Source organism: Nerophis lumbriciformis, linkage group LG38 (assembly GCF_033978685.3).
Source record: "Nerophis lumbriciformis linkage group LG38, RoL_Nlum_v2.1, whole genome shotgun sequence".
NCBI classification, from domain to species: Eukaryota; Metazoa; Chordata; class Actinopteri; order Syngnathiformes; family Syngnathidae; genus Nerophis; species Nerophis lumbriciformis.
The window spans coordinates 16074972-16095237 of NC_084585.2; the positions used below are offsets into that span (position 1 = coordinate 16074972).

General features: G+C 38.4%; 1 protein-coding gene across 3 annotated transcripts in view; it reads left to right on the forward strand.

Moving 5' to 3' along the window:
• Positions 1-20266, forward strand: part of slc6a22.1 (solute carrier family 6 member 22, tandem duplicate 1) — an 89859-nt gene that overhangs the window by 16237 nt on the left and 53356 nt on the right. Inside the window, exon 2 of one of the 3 annotated variants that reach the window (XM_061932416.1) lies at positions 184-268. The exons of 1 other annotated variant lie outside the window; for it this stretch is intronic. The gene's annotated coding sequence lies outside the window, so the exon portion shown is untranslated. Of the gene's footprint in view, positions 1-102; positions 269-20266 lie in introns of those variants that run through there. One more of the 3 variants, XM_061932415.1, reaches the window with a different exon arrangement.

A 20266-nucleotide genomic window follows, 5' to 3' on the forward strand; every position in this document is an offset into this window, starting at 1 on the left:
TGGCAAGTATGCACACACTGGAACCATGTAGCCTTGTTGAATAGACCCCGCCTTTATTTCCGCACTGTCAAACACACACAGCACCCCCACCCTTGTCTTGTCTCAAGGGCCAGTCCACCTCGCTCTTCCGTCCCTCTACTGCACATGTACATCTCCCTTTCTCCCTCTCTCTCTCTCTCAAAGCGAGCCCTTTGGGCTCAGCCTTATCAGAGCTACTCGCAAATGAGCTCCACCTCAGGATGAAAGGACCGCTGACGTTGTGACTTTGGTAAGGTACTCTTCTCATTTCTTTTCTCATACTGCATGTGTGTGATGTGCAAACACTGCTGCTGAGCTTTCGTTGACCGGCGAGACAAGCAAGCGAGTACTTTAAGGACCAGCTGGGCTTTTGTGCTCTGGTGCACTTATTCTTGGCGCTTGTTGCCACATTATGTAGGGTAAAGGTTGCTGGCTAACCGGCAGCAGGAACAACAATTTCACTTGTTTAGAGCAGCACCTTAAGGCACTGCGCTCATGTCATTTCTGTGAGAAACGAATGAATTCCACTATTTCACTTTCACTCACACACAGCCAAACAGAAAGTAGCGCATGACGTGAATGTGTTCATTCGAGAAATATGTAGAAAAAAGTGAGGGGAATTGGTGAAACGAGCGAAATAGTGGCTTCTATTCCAAGTGTCAAGCTGTTCCAGTGTGTACATGGCTCCAGACAGAGAATTGGCATCACTGTGCCTCCCACGTGTGCCAGGTTTGTAAAAATAAATAGACATACTACACTTTGCCAAGTTTAGGAAGTTTGCTTTGCAAGTCGTCTAAAATAGATATCAGTGGTTGACCGAATTGCACACAGACACGTTAACGGCCCTGTTGAGTCTTGTTTGGCCCATTCGTCTCATCCACGTTTTTATTTTTTTTATTTTGCATTTATTTAACAGTGATGTGCGGTGAGGTTGATGGCTGGTGAGGCACTGACTTCATCACAGTCAGATTTACAAACTTATGAACCCTAAAGAGTATCTTATTCACCATTTGATTGGCAGCAGTTAACGGGTTATGTTTAAAAGCTCATACCAGCATTCTTCCCTGCTTGGCACTCAGCATCAAGGGTTGGAATTGGGGGTTAAATCACCAAAAATTATTCCCGGGCGTGGCACCGCTGCTGCCCACTGCTCCCCTCACCTCCCAGGGGGTGATCAAGGGGATGGGTCAAATGCAGAGGACAAATTTCACCACACCTAGTGTGTGTGACAATCATTGGTACTTTAACTTAACTTTAACTTTGCACATACAAACTGTAGCACACAAAAAAGCACATTTAATAAAAAAAAAAACCACGTTATTATGATCTTACCTTTACTTATAAATGAAGTCCATGCGCTGCTCCTTCTGAACAAAAGCATCGATAACTTGTTTACAGAAGTCTTCCTTATCTTTCTTCAGAGTTAAAAGTCTCTCTGTCTCGATGGAGATATTCCTTTAAGTATTACCTCCTGCTTCGATTGAAAGTGCAGTTTAGAAAACTGTTTTATTTTAGATATGTAATCCTCCATGTTAATAGTCCAGGCAAGAGGAAAAAATAAACGATCGCTGCTAGCTGTTGCTGCTTGTTGTCACTTATTCTGCAGCCGAGTAGTCGCAAGAATGATCTCTGGGATCACTACCGCCCTCTACCACCATGAGGCGGGATTACTGCGAGCCTCAGCCAGTGCGTTTTCGCAGCAGTTTTATGATTGCTCAGCACAAGAAATACGTTACACACATACAGTTGTTGACAAAATACACTGTACATTATATACCTCAGCTAACTAAACTATGGAAATGTATAATATAATTCATATAGCAATACGGTCTCACTGCACAGCAGGCCAGCAGTTAGCCGAATCAGTGCGCAATCCATGGTGAGGCTCAACTCAGTGACGTGCCTCAACTGGCTGGTGACTCACCGCAAGTCTCTTCTCAGTATTTGAACGGCAAATGTGAAAATTCAGCGATTTTGAATAAAAATAATCTAAAACTGGTGAAGTTAAATGGGAAATAACTTTATAGTATAATCACTGGATACATATAATAATTTTTTTTTTTTTCTTTTTACATTTTTTTTCTTTCCATGATGGCACGTGAGGCCCCCCTCACCTGCCTCCCCTGACTGCACGTCGCTGTTATTTAACCAGGTAAAAATCCCATTGAGATCAAATATCTCTTTTCCAAGGGAGACCTGGCCAAGAGGGCAGCAGCAAGGTTACATTAAAAACAGTAAACACATAAAACATCACATTTACAACATTTAAACTTGCTCACATGACACATGTGCATACAGACAAGGTAGACTGCAGTCCTTTCACAGAAGCTTTAAACTCATTCAATGTAACAAGGGTTTGAAGTTTAATATTCGATTGTAGGTTATTCCAAGCCATCGGTGCTGAAAACCTAAATGCTTTCTTGCCCAGTTCAGTTATTTGGGGACGAAATTGCAGAACATTCATTGAACGAAGATTTTGACTTCCTTGTTTCTTTGTTAAAAGACAAGACAGATAAGATGGAGTGATACCCAGAATAGTTTTGTAGATGAAAATGTACCAATGATTGAGGCGTCGAGCACATAAAGACGTCCAGGTAACCATTGAGTATAATACGCAATGGTGAGTAAGGAGAGCGCAGTTGGTGATGAATCTCAGTGCCCCGTGGTACACACTATCCAGCTTGTGCAGACGACCAGCAGTAGTATTCATGTACAACACATCTCCATAGTCATAGTTGTCGCCGCACAACTTGTTTCCGTAAATTACGCTTGCATACTCATAATGACAGCCGGGGCGCATCGTTCAATTTAATAACACAATTAATTTGAGGAAGTGCAAAACCCAAAACCAGTGAAGTTGGGACGTTGTGTAAATCGTAAATGAAAACAGAATACAATGATTTGCGAATCCTTTTCAACCTATATTCAATTGAATACACTGCAAAGACAAGATATTTAACTTTACTTTTTGCAAATATTAGCTCATTTGGAATTTGATGCCTGCAACATGTTTCAAGAAAGCTGGCACAAGTGGCAAAAGAGACTGAGAAAGTTGAGGAATGCTCATCAAACACTTATTTGGAACATCCCACAGGTGAACAGGCTAATTGGGAACAGGTGGGTGACATGATTGGGTATAAAAGCAGCTTCCATTAAATGCTCAGTCATTCACAAACAAGGATGGGGTGAGGGTCATCACTTTGTGAACAAATGCGTGAGCAAATTGTCGAACAGTTTAAGAACAACTACAGTGATTTCACCATCTACGGTCCGTAATATCATCAAAAGGTTCAGAGAATCTGGAGAAATCACGGCACGTAAGCGGCAAGGCCCAAAACCAACATTGAATGCCGGTGACCTTTGATCCATCAGGCGGTACTGCATAAAAAAGCGACATCAGTGTGTAAAGGATATCACCACATGGGCTCAGGAACACTTCAGAAAACCACTGTCAATAACTACAGTTCGTCGCTACATCTGTAAGTGCAAGTTAAAACTCTACTATGCAAAGCCAAAGCTATTCATCAACAACACCCAGAAACGCCGCTGGCTTCGCTAAGATGGACTGATGCAAAGTGGAAAAGTGTTCTGTGGTCTGACGAGTCCACATTTCAAATTGTTTTTGGAAACTGTGGACATCGTGTCCTCCGGAACAAAGAGGAAAATAACTATCCGTACTGTTATATGCGCAAAGTTCAAAAGCCGGCATCTATGATGGTATGGGGGTGTATTAGTGTCCAAGACATGGGTAACTTACACATCTTTGTGAACAACTTAAGCTGTACATCAAAGCAAGAATGATAAATAATTCCACCTGAAAAGCTTCAAAAATTGGTCTCCTCAGTTCCCAAACGTTTACTGAGTGTTGGTAAAAGGAAAGGCCATGTAACACAGTGGTAAAAATGCTCCTGTGCCAACTTTTTTGCAATGTGTTGCTGTCTTTAAATTCTAAGTTAATCATTGAATATCTTGTCTTTACAGTGTATTCAATTGAATATAAGTTGAAAAGGATTTGCAAATCATTGTATTCTGTTTTTATTTACGATTTACACAACGTGCCAACTTCACTGGTTTTGTGTTACTGTATATATATATATATATATTGTATATGGAAGACTGCTGATTGTCAACACTAAATTGGCCCTAGTGTGTGAATGTGAGTGTGAATGTTGTCTGTCTATCTGTGTTGGCCCTGCGATAAGGTGGCGACTTGTCCAGGGTGTACACCGCCTACAGCCCAAGTGCAGCTGAGATATGCTCCAGCACACCCCGCGATCCCAAAAGGGACAAGCGGTAGCAAATGGATGGATGGATATATATATATATATATATATATATATATATATATATATATATATATATATATATATATATGTATATATATATATATATATATATGTATGCATACTGTATATGGAAGACTGCTGATATTCAATACTAAATTGGCCCTAGTGTGTGAATGTGAGAATGTGATTGTGAATGCTTGTCTGTCTATCTGTGTTGGCCCTGCGATGACTTGTCCAGGGTGTATCCTGCCGCCCACCCGAGTGCAGCTCCAGCCCCTTCGCGACCCCGAGAAGGACAGAATGGATAGATAATGGTCTAAAAAATGGTACAAAACGGATTGATGGAAATATTTGTTGCTGCCCGCTAGGTGAAAAAATACATAAAAGTCCCTACTTGGCGAGCATTCATCCTTGATTTAATTTGTGTGCCTTCTAAAACCACATAATGTTCAGACACATTGGCCCTAGTCGCCATAAACCTGCAGCTCATAGGCGTGTGTTGTCTATCTACTCATTCATATCTATGGCTGACAGACATGTTGACGTACTGTATAGTTATTATTGTCTTTAATTACTTATTAACTTTTAGCTGGTTACTCTTTGCTGTAACATGTGTTCTATTAACTTTCAGTTGAAGTTTACAAAGCATTTATTATTTTCATGTTTCATTACTTCACATTCAAACTTGCCACGGTTAGCATAGTTTGTCCTCTCCTCCTCATTCAGCTAACACATAACGTTAAAAGAATGTTATCAAATGTTTCACCTACAGTTACTTTAAAAAAAACCTTGAACTAATTTTTAGCTAACATTAGCATAAATGCCGCATTTTTGAACTGTTTGTATTCCTTTAATTAACCTACATTACAAATAATCAATATTTGAACATTTGTCCGTTGATTAATGAATCACCCAATTATCGTGTTGCAACGGAGAATCGAGCATTTTTCCCATCTCAAATGTTAGGTCGGGTATACTGTACAGCCCTTACCTTTAGGCTAGTACCGAGGGCGACTGTGTTGACCAGTTTGACGCGTGTAAATGATAGAATGTCCAGTACTGTAGAACTGTGTTTGGATATGACAATCCGTTTATTACAAGCTATCTAAATTAAATCAAATGTAAGTTGTATAACAAAGTATGCTAACCTTGAATGGCACATTATAACAGCATTGTCACCACAAGTCACGACAAGACACCACACGACACCACACGACACGGTCGAAAACTGTTTGTCCTTCCAATCGCCCTGCCCATGCTCACACCTGAACCCAATTTAAGGAGGCTGCCATGGTAACCCCACCATAGCAACAGTCCCCTCCCTGTCGACACTTCCTGGTTCTTAACAGGAAGTGGGCGGAGCAATCTGCCAAAGAAGGAAATACATCATGCTGAACCAAACAATCACTTAGAGAAAATAAAATAAAAACAATATAAACAAATAAGGAATTTTGGCTCCAACATATACAAAAGTAAATTATTTACACAGCTGTTTCAATTCTTTCACCATCATGCTGTAAAAAGCATACCTGCCAACTACTCCGGTTTTCCCGTAATTAGTACGGTTTTCATCAGGTTACGGTTGCAGTGATAAAAAATACGGTTTTTCATTAATTAAAAAAAATATATTTTTTAAAAGTTTTATTCACGAAATCGCGTAACAACAATGACAATCGACACTGCTTCCCGTAACTTCCTATCGAGCCATTCCGAATGCCATGCGCGAGGCTATTTATAGCACCGCTGCCAAGCACGAGGCACCAGTTGCCATTGTTTCCAAACGAGCGAACGATCATGGAATCAGCCGGAGAAAAATCGCAAACGAGTCTTAAACCGAAAAGAAAACTGCAGTCATTCCGTGAAGAATATTCAAAAGCCTGTCCAAGAATAATTATCCGTTCCAAAAAGGGTGAAAGCTACGCGAATTGCACCTTGTGCAGACAAGATTTTTCGATCGGACACGGAGGAATTAGCGATGTAAAAGACCACGTTGGGACAAAAAAACACAAGTCTAATGCCGTTGCTAGCGATACAAGTGGAAAACTTTCAACGTTTTTCGTCGCCCAAACAGATTCTTTGGATGTGATAAATGCCGAAGTTTTATTTACGGAGGCAATAATTGAGCATGGACTTCCAATCGCACTATCATTTTTGCAGTATGATCAATCTGATAGAATAAATTTGGATTTTAGCCACAAAAAGGTAATGACACCAATGTTATCTATTGGAATTGTTTAGTACTGTTATTCTGTTAAAAGTGTTTATACTATTTATGCTTTCAAGTCCAAGTTGAAGAAATCTTGTTAAATGTTGACAGCATAACTACCAAAATACAGAAGTATGTCCTTAATATTTTTGCAGTGCTATTTCTGTTGAAAAGTTAAAATGATTACATTAGAGATGTGATGTGCCACTTTTCAAGTGTCTGATGGCTTAAATTAATTTTCATTAATTTTTCATATTTAGAATTTTTTTGAAAGGCTTACAAAAAAACTACATTTGAATTGTAATTCCATGCTATTGACAGGACTATTAATTTTAATGAAGTTAGCTTACCATGTTTACAGTATGATACTTGTGATAGAAATGTGAATTTTAGGCACAGAATATTTTTTACAATTGAACAAGGCAGTAGATTATACAAGCTTGGACAGAAAGTTAATAATGACACCAATTTTTTTTTTAATGGAATTGTTTAGTACTGTTTTACCATTTGTTTACTGTAAAAAGTGTTTATACTGTTTATACTTTCAATTAACAAATTGAAGTCTTTTGAAAGGTTGACAGGATAACTGGCATTAACTGTCAAAATAATTTCAAACTATTGAAGTTATTTTACAGAATAAACATGTCAATCAACCCATATGATTTTTGCTGTAATATTTTTGTTTTGAAAAGTCACTGTCACTGATAGAAAAGTGATGGTTTTAGCAACATTTTAACCTGTCTGAATGCTAATAATCATTTTGCGTCGGCCTGAACCCCCCACCAGGTCTTTGACCTGGACCTACCGGGGCCTGCGGCCCCTGGACCCTGTCTACTAGGTTTTTCTGATTTCAAAAGTTGGCAGGTATGAAAAAGTAATTTCTAATTTACATCGAAGAATTAAGATGCAGCCCTGCGATGAGGTGGCGACTTGTCCAGGGTGTACCCCGCCATCCGCCCGAATGCAGCTGAGATTGGCTGCAGCACTCCCCGCGACCCCAAAAGGGACAAGCGGTAGAAAATGAATGGATGGAGGGAATTAAGATGCAAGGTATGAGGTATAAGTGATCCGTTAACTGTGATCCGCATTAAAAGTAGGGCTGCAATGAACGACAAACGTTCGTTGCCTACTATAATATTTTGTTTGTCGACTGGTCATCGATTATCTTAACGATGCCCTAAATACAATTTACCATGATCTCTGTGCACAGCCGGCTCCTGCTGATTAAACACCTTCTTTGATATTACAAGATAAACACATGCTAAATATTTGTCACCCTCCCCAAACCGTTGGTAACTGCTGGCTGCCAGGAAGGAGTTGAAACTGTGTGACACAATAAATTTGAAAGTAATGAACAATAAACAAACAAAATGCCATCATTCCGGCCCAATGGAGGTGAGCAGCAGGTCAACTTCTTTGTCTGCGACCATAGAAGATAAGTTGTAACTCACATATCAACTGCAGGGTGTTGTTATGTTGACATAACACGCATTTTACTAAGAGAACCTTCCCTCAACATGTTTAGTATTAATATGTTCCACTTTTCCAAGACGACCGCATAACCCAAAGGTTTTGATAAGACACTTTTAGCAGATTCACAATCAATAGTTTCAAAAAAGTTGTATGGATCAAGCTAATTTATTCCACGTTTCTTTGAAAGGGAACTGCAATATTTACAGAGATTTTGCTTATCAATCACAATACCTATATGAGACAAGAACACATACCTCTCTCTCTTTTTTTATACATTCTAAATCGTAAATCAATTCTAGCAAGAAGTGGCTCACAATGTAGCTATTGGTATTCATCTATTCTGCCTATAAAGCCCTTTAAACAACATCCAAAAACTGCCAACAATTCTCAATTTACATGCCATGACCTGAACGAGCTGTTTGTGTGGGTGTGTATGCATAGAACGGAAGTTTGTGTCACGTGACATCAGTGCACTATAAAGGGGCATGTTTACCGATACTCAGTGTTGGAGAGAGGAGAGCGTGGAGCTGGGTAGCCATAACTTTTGTTGATTGCTTTATTGGACGTTTTACAGGACACTTTATTTACATGCTGTCTATAGACAAACCCATCAAGTTTATGTCTGTAAAATGTTGAGACCTATTACTCTACTGTATTCTAAAAGTAAACCATACACAACGTTGCATTCAGGAACTCCATGTGCTTTATTGGCCAAGCAGGAAGCGTGACCCATGCTTTTACTTTCAAGCGACAGGACGTATTGGAGTTGCGACACAGATGTCGCGACTGTTACACGACAATATTTGTCGTTTAAGAGAAAACCTGTCTGGCAAGCATTCGGCTAAAGCCCAGCTCACTTTTGGAGTCTCACACACAGGCAAACATAGCTAATAGGAGTGTAACAATTTAATCGATATATTGATTTATAATCTTTAGATTCAACTACATCGATCTGTGCTCTGCAAGTTTGCCTTTTGGAAGACAGGTATTGATTGATTGATCCAAGATCGTTTTCAAAGAGAATAGATTGATTTTATTGATACTAGAAAAAGGAAAACATTGGATTTAAGAACTGAAGACTTTAGATAAAGTTTAGCACTTTTAATGATAAGGACGTTAAACGTTAAGTTTGCCTGCTTGTCTGTGGTGTCATCAAAACAAAAATGGCGAATAGCTACAGTGGTCAAGAAAGGTCATACCAAATCCAAACACCACAAAATAATATCATAAATTACAACACAAAAGTGTTCAAGTACAGCAGCCATAACAAATACATCCATTGCACCGGTCACCCAAGGTTTCTCGTTGTTCCCATTGGGTTGAGTTCTTTCTTGTCCTGATGCCGTTGTGGCTTATGCAGCCCTTTGAGACATTTGTGATTAAGGGTTGTATAGGTAAACTTTTATTGGTTGATTGAAATGACACAACACAATAATATGAAGCCACAACTCAACTTAAAGCCACCAAGGATGCGACCGAAACAACGGAAGTGACAGCGGAGTTACGACTTCCGGAACACAACAACATGGCAGTGAACAACTAACTGGCAGCCAAGGAGAAGTCATTTCATCAGAAACAAATAAATACTACAGATTGATCAGGGAAGCTATGGAAATTAGGAAGCAAGGGGCCAACTCCATCAACAGGGATGTAAGGGCATAGATGTTTCAGCCCACCTGGGACGCTGTCCTTCATCGACAGCACCAGGGCGGGGAACAAATTCTGTATGGCCGAGTCGGAGACTTTATTTAGCAAGTAAATCTACTGGTGAAATGTTGATTACTGTAGTTTTATTAAAAAGTGCTCAAATATTGACAACGTGAGCAGAAAAGATTTAATTTTGTTAATTCAACCTAAAGTGTTGGTTGCACTTTATTAAATGTGAATGCATTAACTATTAATTGTTGTTTACTTGCTTGTTTGTATCCATAATTCATTCATACATAATTCCCTAACAATAAATAACAGGAATGTAGGAAACTTCACCTGTAGGGTCTAGTATTTAACTCACAGTATTTGTATTGCCTTTATGTAATTAAGACAGTGCATATTAATCAGCACTTGAATAAACAGTGTAAATGTGCCAGACTTAGCATGAATGCAGATTTTCAGCCGTAGTCCCAAGGCAAGTTTCTAAAGTCACACAGTGAGACACATAAAACTTTACAACCACGTGGACAGAAATAAATAAGACATCATAAAACAGACAAGACAAGCAGTTGCAATACACAATTACAAGACAATAGACCAGGGCAGACAATTCACTCACAGCTTCAAATACGCTGGCCAGAAGCCCACTGGAACGGGCTGGAGTCTGGAAACAGTGTTTAATGGTTTAATGGGTGCATGTCGGATTTATTTTTAGCCAGTGTTTGAGTTTAAAAAAAAATTGAATAGTTATCACAGTGTCTAATGTGTGTGGGCAACTTATTCCAGGATTGCGTTCCTCCTACAGAGGTGAGCATTTGACCAAATTTTGTTCTAAGTCTTGGTGTATTGCAATCACCTCTGGACCAGGCTTTAGTTCTCCGTCCTTCACTGTTTCTCCTCTGAATTAATTAATCTAATGGTAGGGGTGCAAGCGCATTTAAAACTTTGTAGATGAAACATGCATCCATAAAGATCTGTTAGCTATCCAGATCAAGAATGTAAAGTTTTTTTTTAGTATAATACAATTGTGGAAGTGCATTGGTTTCCTGTCAAGGATTTTAACTGCCCTTTTGAAGAGAGACTTGATGGGTTTTAGTACAGTTTCTGTTGTGTGTGTCCAAGTTGTGAAACAATAATTTATATGTGAGAATATCATGGCGTGCATATAGACTTTAGCCGTCTTGGAAGTGAGGAATGGTCTTACATGATTGAAATTTGACAGAGTGTATTAAACGATATTTGCAATTGTTTTAACATATGCTTTGAATGATAAATTTGTGTCAAAGACCACGCCAAGATATTAGAATTATTCTACAATATCAAGGCTCTCTCCATTAACCACTACAGACGGTTGATCGCCCTCTGCTGACTTACGAAAAAGAAGAACATACATACATTCTTTTTGGTATTGAGATGTAAACAGGATTCATTGAGCCAGTGAGATACCTGTGCCAGAGCTGCTGATAGTTTTGTTGCAGCTTCTTGTTTTGATTTAGCTTGTACATATAGCACTGTATCATCAGCATATAATTGCAAATGAACATCTGGGCAGACTGTAGGTAAGTCGTTTACATAGAGACTGAACAGAATTGGGCCCAAGATAGAGCCTTGGGGTACCCCTGTTGAACAGCTAAGGTAAGGTGACATTGAGTTTCCGATCTGAACAGTCTGTTTTCATTTGACAAGTATGATCTCATCCTGCAGAGTGCACCATCAGAGAAATTAAAGTGGGACATTTTTTAAATTAGTACATTATGATTTAGTGAGTCAAAAGCACTTTTCAGATCCAGGAAGACAGCTCCCATATAGCCACCTTGATCCAACACAGTCACACTGTTTGAATTGTTTTTGCTCTGAAGTTACGGAATCAATTTCAGATCATATCGTTAAAAAACAAAACAATATTGTCTCTGAATCGAATCGGCAACCACAAATTCAGAATGGAAAGGAATCGTCAAAACGAATCATTACAGCCCTAACTACAGTTTTACAAGCAGCTGTTAACGACTTTGTGCTTAAAAGACAATAGGCAACGCACACAACATGAATGTAAGTGTGTGTGCATTATGGCTGTCAACACCCCTAATTTTGCAATCTATCAATATATGGCCCTTTTCTACCTTTTACCCGGCCGGTTAAATACAGTTCCCGGTATTTCCACCAAAAACTACTAAGATAGATTTAGTTCTTCAGTAACCTTCTTTTTTACTTCCTGACAGCAAGGTAGGAATTTTTTTTTTTTGTCCTGTCCAGCTACTCAGGCAAATCATATTGTTAATTTAGATGCCCATATTGGCTGTACAGATTTGCTTTACAAAAGAGAAGTGTGTGATACTTCTCTAGTTGCCGTATTTGTATTTGACTTTATTAAATGGATTTGTTAAAGGTTTGGTGCAGCCGGACCGAGGGGATAGAAAGAGAAAAAAAGGAAGACAGAGGGGGAAATTGCGGGGACAAGAGGGCGATAAGACAGAGAGACAACAACAATAACTACCACAACAACAGAACAGCATCAGCAAAAACAATATGTACAAATATGATACAAAAAGTGATAGCAAAGAAGCAGTTAGTGAAGTAAATATTAATAACACAGAAATGGCAATGAACATTATTACACTACAAATGGAGCAATACAAATACCAATAGAAATAGCACTATTGATAATGAATAATAACAATAATTACATCTTATCAACAATACAATTGTTTCAAATGCAACAATACATATATGTATTAATAACTTGAATTACAAAATAAAGCAGATAAATGGAGGGGAAGAAAGAGAGGCTAACTGTAATAACCTTGTAGATTGTTATAGTAACATTCGGTTAAGCTTTGTCAGTGTGACATGTTTTACCCAGTTTCCCATAGGAGAACAACGTTAATATATGTTTGATGAAATGTGATTACCGGTATATGCATATATAATGAGTATATGTATGCATATGTGTTTTTGTATATGTACAGTATGTGTATATGTATGTTTGTACAGTGAATGTGCGTGTGGATGTATGTACCGTATGTGTGTGTGTGTGTGCATGTGTGTGTGTGTGTATATACTGTGTTTGTATGTGGGAGAGTATGTACCTATGTATGTGGGTAAATACTAGGGCTGTGAATCTTTGGGTGTCCCACGATTCTGTTCAATATCGATTCTTGAGGTCACGATTCGATTCAAAATCGATTTTTTTTTTTCAATTCAACACGATTCTCGATTCAAAAACGATTTTTTTCCCGATTCAAAACGATTCTCTATTCATTCAATACATAGGATTTCAGCAGGATCTACCCCAGTCTGCTGACATGCAAGCAGAGTAGTAGATTTTTGTAAAAAGCTTTTATAATTGTAAAGGACAATGTTTTATCAACTGATTGCAATAATGTAAATTTGTTTTAACTATTAAATGAACCAAAAGGAATTACCTGACCCTCATGAATTCCACATTTAAGGTGGGGACCAAATTCTGACTCTTGGACATTGTGAACAAAAGCCTGACTTTTTATGAACAATTCAGTACACTTTATTTTTGAAATCATATTGTTTTGCATATTATTGCTTTAACTGACTTTTCTCAGATTTAGCAAATTTTCATCACATTTAAATTTAAATCAAATGTTGATTCTAAATATATCTAAATTTCAAATCTAAAACTAAATCTTAAATTTAAACCTATATCTTAAATCTGAACCTAAATGTTAAATGGGAGCACTAAATGTTGAATCTAAACCTAAATCTAAATCTAAAATCTAACGGTAGGCTCCAGCACCCAAAAGGGACAAGCGGTAGAAAATGGATGGATGGATGGAAATCTAAATGTGAGCGCTAAATGTTAAATCTAAACCTAAATGTTAAATGGGAGCACTAAATGTTTAATCTAAACCTAAATCTTAAATCTACATGTGGGCGCTAAATATTAAATCTAAACCTAAATGTTAAATCTAACCTGACCGTTAAATCTAAACCTCAATCTTAAAATGTAAACCTAAATGTTGAATATAAATCTACATCTTAAACTTAAATCTAGATCTAAATGTGAGCACTAAATCTCCTGCCAAGTGTAAAGATGAATATTTATAGAATGTCAATATTCCACCAATCCGCTTTGGATCGGTTCTAAAGAATAGGTCTTAATTGTGAACTAAATGGTAAAAACATGATTATAGTGAGTGTGAAATTAAAGTAATCTTTTCTTCATCTTACTTCCTTTTAGACCACGCTTACGAGGAGCAGAAAAATGGAAAATAAGCATATTGGCATGCACCGGATCCGAATCTCTGACAAAATCATGACTTCACACTTACAATTATCATGTTTTTAACATTCAAGTCACAATTAAGACATATTCTCTAGAACCGTTTCAAAACGCGCGTGTCAGCGGCTGCTCCTTGCAGCAAACTTATAGGACAGTGACTGCGTTGTTTACAGTGATGGTAAAGTTCATATGTGACACAATCATGAAGTACGGTTCATATCTGACACAATCATGAAGTAAGAGCGCAGCAAAATTATGAAAGACACAAACAAATAGAAATATTTGTATTCATGCACACTGCATGCCTTGATGTAAGAATCAATTCCATTCATTGTCCAATGCGGAAGTGCAGCGTCGACGTGTTTGAGTGTCTGTCTTTATGCAACACACCATGCCCACTCACATGTTTGGAGCAAACTTTTTTTTTTAAATATGCAGCTTTATTGGCATTATTTGTCATTAAGCATCCGTCATGTTTCCTTAATCCGCAGTAAGAAAGGCGTAGGAGTGTCTGCACTGAGAGGCAGAGATGTGGGCGCGGCGTCTGACTGGTGTAATATTGACATTCTATAAATATTAATCTTTACACTTGGCGAGAGATTTAGTGCTCACATTTAGAGTTAGATTTCAGATTTAGGTTCAGATTAAACATTTAGGTTTGGATTTAACATTTACAGCTCACGTTTACATTTAACATTTAAGTTTAGATTTAACATTTAGGTTTAGATTCAACATTTAGGTTTAGATTCAACATTTAGCGCTCATATTTAAAATTAGATTTAACATTTAGCCCTTACATTTAACGCTCACATTTAACATTTGTGCTCAAATTTAGAGTTAGATTAAACATTTTGGTTAAGATTCAACATAGGTTTAGATTCAAGATTTAAGTTTAGATTAACATATAGATTTATATTTAAGATTTAGGTTTAGATTTAACATTTAGCGCTCACATTTAGATTTAGATTTAACATTTAAGTTTGGATTTAACATATAGGTTTAGATTCAAAATTTAGGTTCAGATTCAAAGATTTAGGTTTAGATTTAACATATAGATTTATGTTTAACATATATATTTATATCTAAGGTTTAGTTTAATTCATGTTTAATTAAAAAACATTTGCATATAACAATATATTAGACTAAATTAGATAGATTAAATATTTTGATTGTTTGACAGCTCTAATAATAATACAAATGTATTTACCGAAGATATTTTAAACGATACTTCCAATGCAATGGTCTTGAAATTGTAAGGGACACAATGAGGTAATAAACACAGTGGTACTTTTTAAGTGGTATTCAAAGTTGAAAACCGCTGGTGCAGACGATAACATGACACCACAAATGGATTTGGTTTGTGACCTCAGCAAATATGCTAAGTCATCTTTCATCTCAAGGTGTCCTTTTTAGGCTGTATAGCTCAGCGGGAAGCTGTGGCCTCCTTGCCAAGTGTCAACAACACAAGGGAACAGATGACAAAGGGGGAATGTTTTCAGCCCGCCTTTACGGACAGCATCTGTAGCAAAGCGGGCCCCCTCCTAACACTTCCCACCACCCCCCACACACACACGCGTCACGCTGTGACATGTGCACTTTGATATTGCGACATCTGCAGCGTCCAGATGTGACATTTGTCAAAACAACCCCCCGTCTATCCATGTTTTAAAGGAGCAGTGCTATGCTAGTATACACACATAGCAGTTCACTATCACTGTCAATTAAAGCCGTATTACTGCATTTTCATTCATCATACAGGTGTCCCCTCTAATTCATTCAGTCATACAGGTTTCCCCTATGACAGATGCCACGTCTTCAATTACCACAAAGACTACTTGTCCCTCCCATGTAGTATAAATGTAGTTCCACTCCGTTTATAGACTTTGTCTTGTTCACTCACAGATAGTAAAAGTTAAGTGCCGAGCCCATTTGTCGCTAATCAAAACAGCAGCACCTAGCAAACCGCGCAGACGTCGTTTCAGATCAATTAAAGTCTAATTTACCAGCATTTAGCGTTCCAGTAGCATCTTAAGTATTCACACTCCGTATTTTCTGGACTATAAGGCGCACTTAAAATACTTTTTTTCCCTCAAAACTCGACAGTGCGCCTTATAACCCGGTGCACCTAATGTACAGAATAATTCTGGTTTTGCTTACCGACCTCGAAGCTATTTTATTTGGTACATGGTGTAATGATAAGTGTGACCAGTAGATGGCAGTCAAATATAAGAGACACATGTAGACTGCACTATGATGGCAGTCTCACACACAAGAGATATGTGTAGACTAGGGATGATGTTTGATAAGAAATTATCGAGTTCGAGCCCATTATCGAATCCTCTTATCGAACCGATTCCTTATCGATTCTCTTATCGAATCCAGATAGGTTGTTGTATATGGAAAAAAACACAATATTTGGTTTAACAAAAGCTCACTTTTATTTTATAAGAAAAAAATAAAATAAAATAAATAAATAAATATTGAGTGTTACCCCCCTAAAAAAATAAAATAAATAAATATTGACTGTTGGGCTTCACGGTGGCAGAGGGGTTAGTGCATCTGCCTCACAATACGAAGGTCCTGAGTAGTCTTGGGTTCAATCCCGGGCTCGGGATCTTTCTGTGTGGAGTTTGCATGTTCTCCCCGTGACTGCGTGGGTTCCCTCCGGGTACTCCGGCTTCCTCCCACCTCCAAAGACATGCACCTGGGGATAAGTTGATTGGCAACACTAAATTGGCCCTAGTGTGTGGATGTGAGTGTGAATGTTGTCTGTCTATCTGTGTTGGCCCTGCGATGAGGTGGCGACTTGTCCAGAGTGTACCCCGCCTTCCGCCCGATTGTAGCTGAGATAGGCTCCAGCGCCCCCCGCAACCCCAAAGGGAATAAGCGGTAGAAAATGGATGGATGGATGGAATATTGACTGTTGTTACCCAAAGTATATTAAGTGGGATTTTTCAGAAAAACAAATATATACATCCATCCATCCATCCATTTTCTACCGCTTATTCCCTTTGGGGTCGTGGGGGGCGCTGGAGCCTATCTCAGCTACAATCGGGCGGAAGGCGGGGTACACCCTGGACAAGTCGCCACCTCATCGCAGGGCCACAAATATATACAGTAACACAAAAACAACCTGTCTCTGTGATCACTGTAAGTGTATAAATAATAATATAGTGTTAAATAAAATCAGTCCCTTGGGCACAAAACTGAAAATAATACAGCTCTCCAAAAAGTGCACTTCTGCTGCTATTGGAACATACTAACTACACACACTATGACACTAAGAACACCACAGTCATCAATCAACAATTCTTCTTCCAAAAAATTAGCATGTCTGCTTTTTCAGGATCAAGTCTGACCCGCTCTTCGCTAATCGTGTCGCCAACGGTGGAAAAAACACGTTCACTTGGCGTGGAACTAGCTTGAACACACAGATAGGTTTGACGACATCCTCCTCCAGTCTGTATCTAAACCTTCTGGGGTCCATCAGTGTGGCCTCCTCCAGGAATGACTGCACGTCCTTGTCCTGGAGGGAAAATGAGGGACAGACACAGCATAGAATTAGGGGGGAAATTAGCTGAATGTGAAGACGAGAGTGTCTGTTATTAAGTCTTTAGCATTAGTATGTGGGATTAAATGATGGACTGGATTAAGTAATGAAGTTAAACATTGTACTGATATGATCCACTTTAAGAGGTTGTTCAAATTAATAGTGCTTACAAAGTACAAAGAAGAATTATGAGAAATACTTTCAATCTTATTGAAAATAAGATATTCTTCATCTCAGTATATTAATAATGACTGAATTAATTAATTAATTACATATTACACAACTGTTGTATATACTAATTCACAGATGTTATTTTATTCTAAAAAGGTCAGTAAATGATGTATATATTTGTAAATGCTCTGAAGTGGGAAAGGGGTAGGATTAAATAAGCTTTACTTCTTCCTACTCCTTTTCAGAACATGATGTAAAGTGAAATGATATGAAACTGTGATGTGTTATGCTGTAAGTGTGTTCATGCACAAAATAAACTAAAGAAAGAAAGAAAGCACTAGTTTATTACAGACCTGCAAACTCTGGAGTGGTGTAGGCTACAAGATAACGTTAACATTATCAGACACATACAAAAAGGCTAACGTTAACGTTACCGTTAGCCACTGACTATGCTTAGGTAACCTTACATGAGAGCGAAGCCTGGCAATAATTGCATATTGCTGTTTCCTCGTCGTATTTTTTTGTAAAATGAAGCCATGCCTTGAGGCGTTTTTTCCGGTCCATTGTTTTTGCTGCTTGTGTGACATCACAGGAAATGACATAGCTCAGTCGTTAATCATTTCCTGTGATGTTCCACAGGGCATTTCCTGTGGGACGGAATTCGTTCCCAGGGATTCGAATAAAGAACCAACTCTTTTTCTTTACTATAGTGGCCTCGATAACGGGAACCGGTTCTCAAAAAGGGATTCGAGTCCATGGAATCGGTTCTTTTCTTATCGAACAACCGGGAGAACCGGTTTCGAACATCATCCCTAGTGTAGACTGCAATATGACTCAAGTAAACGACACCAACATTTTATATGTTCCATTTAAAATATGGAACATTACACAAGGCGCTCAAAAATCTATCAACATGTTTTAGTACGACTTTGGTAAGCTATGAAGCCGCACCGCTTGATGGATTGTACTGTGCTTCAACATAAGAGTATTATTATGGTGTGTGTATAAGGTAAGACATATTATCTGGCATTTTGTTTCGCAATATTATGCAAAAGCAACTTTTCTTACCTTCTGGTACCTGCTGATCTGTATTTGGGATCTGCATAATTCCTGAAAAATTGCGCGCGTCCGCCTTTGTAGTCCGTGACGACACCGTAGTCGATAAACTTCTTCTTTTTCTCTATCTTCTTGTTATGGGACATTCGTCCTCCGCTGTTGCCATTTCTAATATAAAGTAGTGTAAAGTTCTTACTTATATCTGTCAGTAAACTCGCCATGAAAGTGCTAAAACATACCGGTGTAGTGAGTTTACATTATTCACCCTAGGAACTTTAGTTATTAGAGAGTTCCGGTGGGACGGTTTTTCACGGAACGCATTTCCGGCGTTGTTGTTGTTTTTGGATGAGGAAATGCTGCTCCGTTATTGATTTAAGTAAAGTCTGAATGTCATTAAAACAGTTAACTCCATACTTTGACACTTCTTCCACTCCCGTCCTACACCGCTACAACAAAGATGACGGGGAGAAGACGCTGCCAAAGGTGAGCCACGTAAATAAGACCGCCCACAAAACGGCACACCCTGAAGCGACTGTCAGAAAGCGGCTTGAAAATGATCTGTAAAACATAATCTATGCAACATTTTGACCAAAGAACCACAATTACATGTTATGTAGACCACAAGGAAGTGTTTTACATTTAGAAAAAAAAAAAAAAAATATGATTCCTTTAATGCGCCATATAATCCGGTACGCTTTATATATGAAAAAAGATCGAAAATAGACCATTCATTGGCAGTGCACCTTATAATCTGGTGCGCCCTATCGTCCGTAAAATACGGTAATTAAAATCAGCTGCACCAACGTTGCGTCTGTCCTGCTTCTGCCTGGTGTCTTGCAATTTTTACCTCCAAAGAGGTTATGTATTTGCCAAGGTTTGCCAGTTTGTTGATTACCGTATTTTTCGGAGTATAAGTCGCACCGGAGTATAAATCGCACCTGCCGGAAATGCATTATAAAGAAGGAAAAAAAACATATAAGTCGCACTGGAGTATAAGTCGCATTTTTGGGGGAAATTTATTTGATAAAAGCCAACACCAAGAATAGACATTTGAAAGGCAATTTAAAATAAATAAAGAATAGTGAACAACAGGCTGAATAAGTGTACGTTATATGAGGCATAAATAACCAACTGAGAGCGTGCCTGGTATGTTAACGTAACATATTATGGTAAGAGTCCTTCAAATAACTATAACATATAGAACATGCTATACGTTTACCAAACAATCTGTCACTCCTAATTGCTAAATCCCATGAAATCTTATACGTCTAGTCTCTTACGTGAATGAGCTAAATAATACTATTTGATATTTTACGGTAATGTGTTAATAATTTCACACATAAGTCGCTCCTGAGTGTAAGTCGCACCCCCGGCCAAACTCTGAAAAAAACTGCGACTTATAGTCCGAAAAATACGGTAGTTAGTTAGTTAATTAGTTAGCAACATTCGGTAACTCAAAAAGTCATGGGTAAATTTGGATGAAACTTTCAGGAAATGTAATTTTCGGGGTGAGCCGGATCATTTCAATGAGGTTACGAGGCTGCAACTTCTCTGTATGTGTCTATGCTAGCGTGCCTGCCTCCACCCACAGAGACAAAGACAGG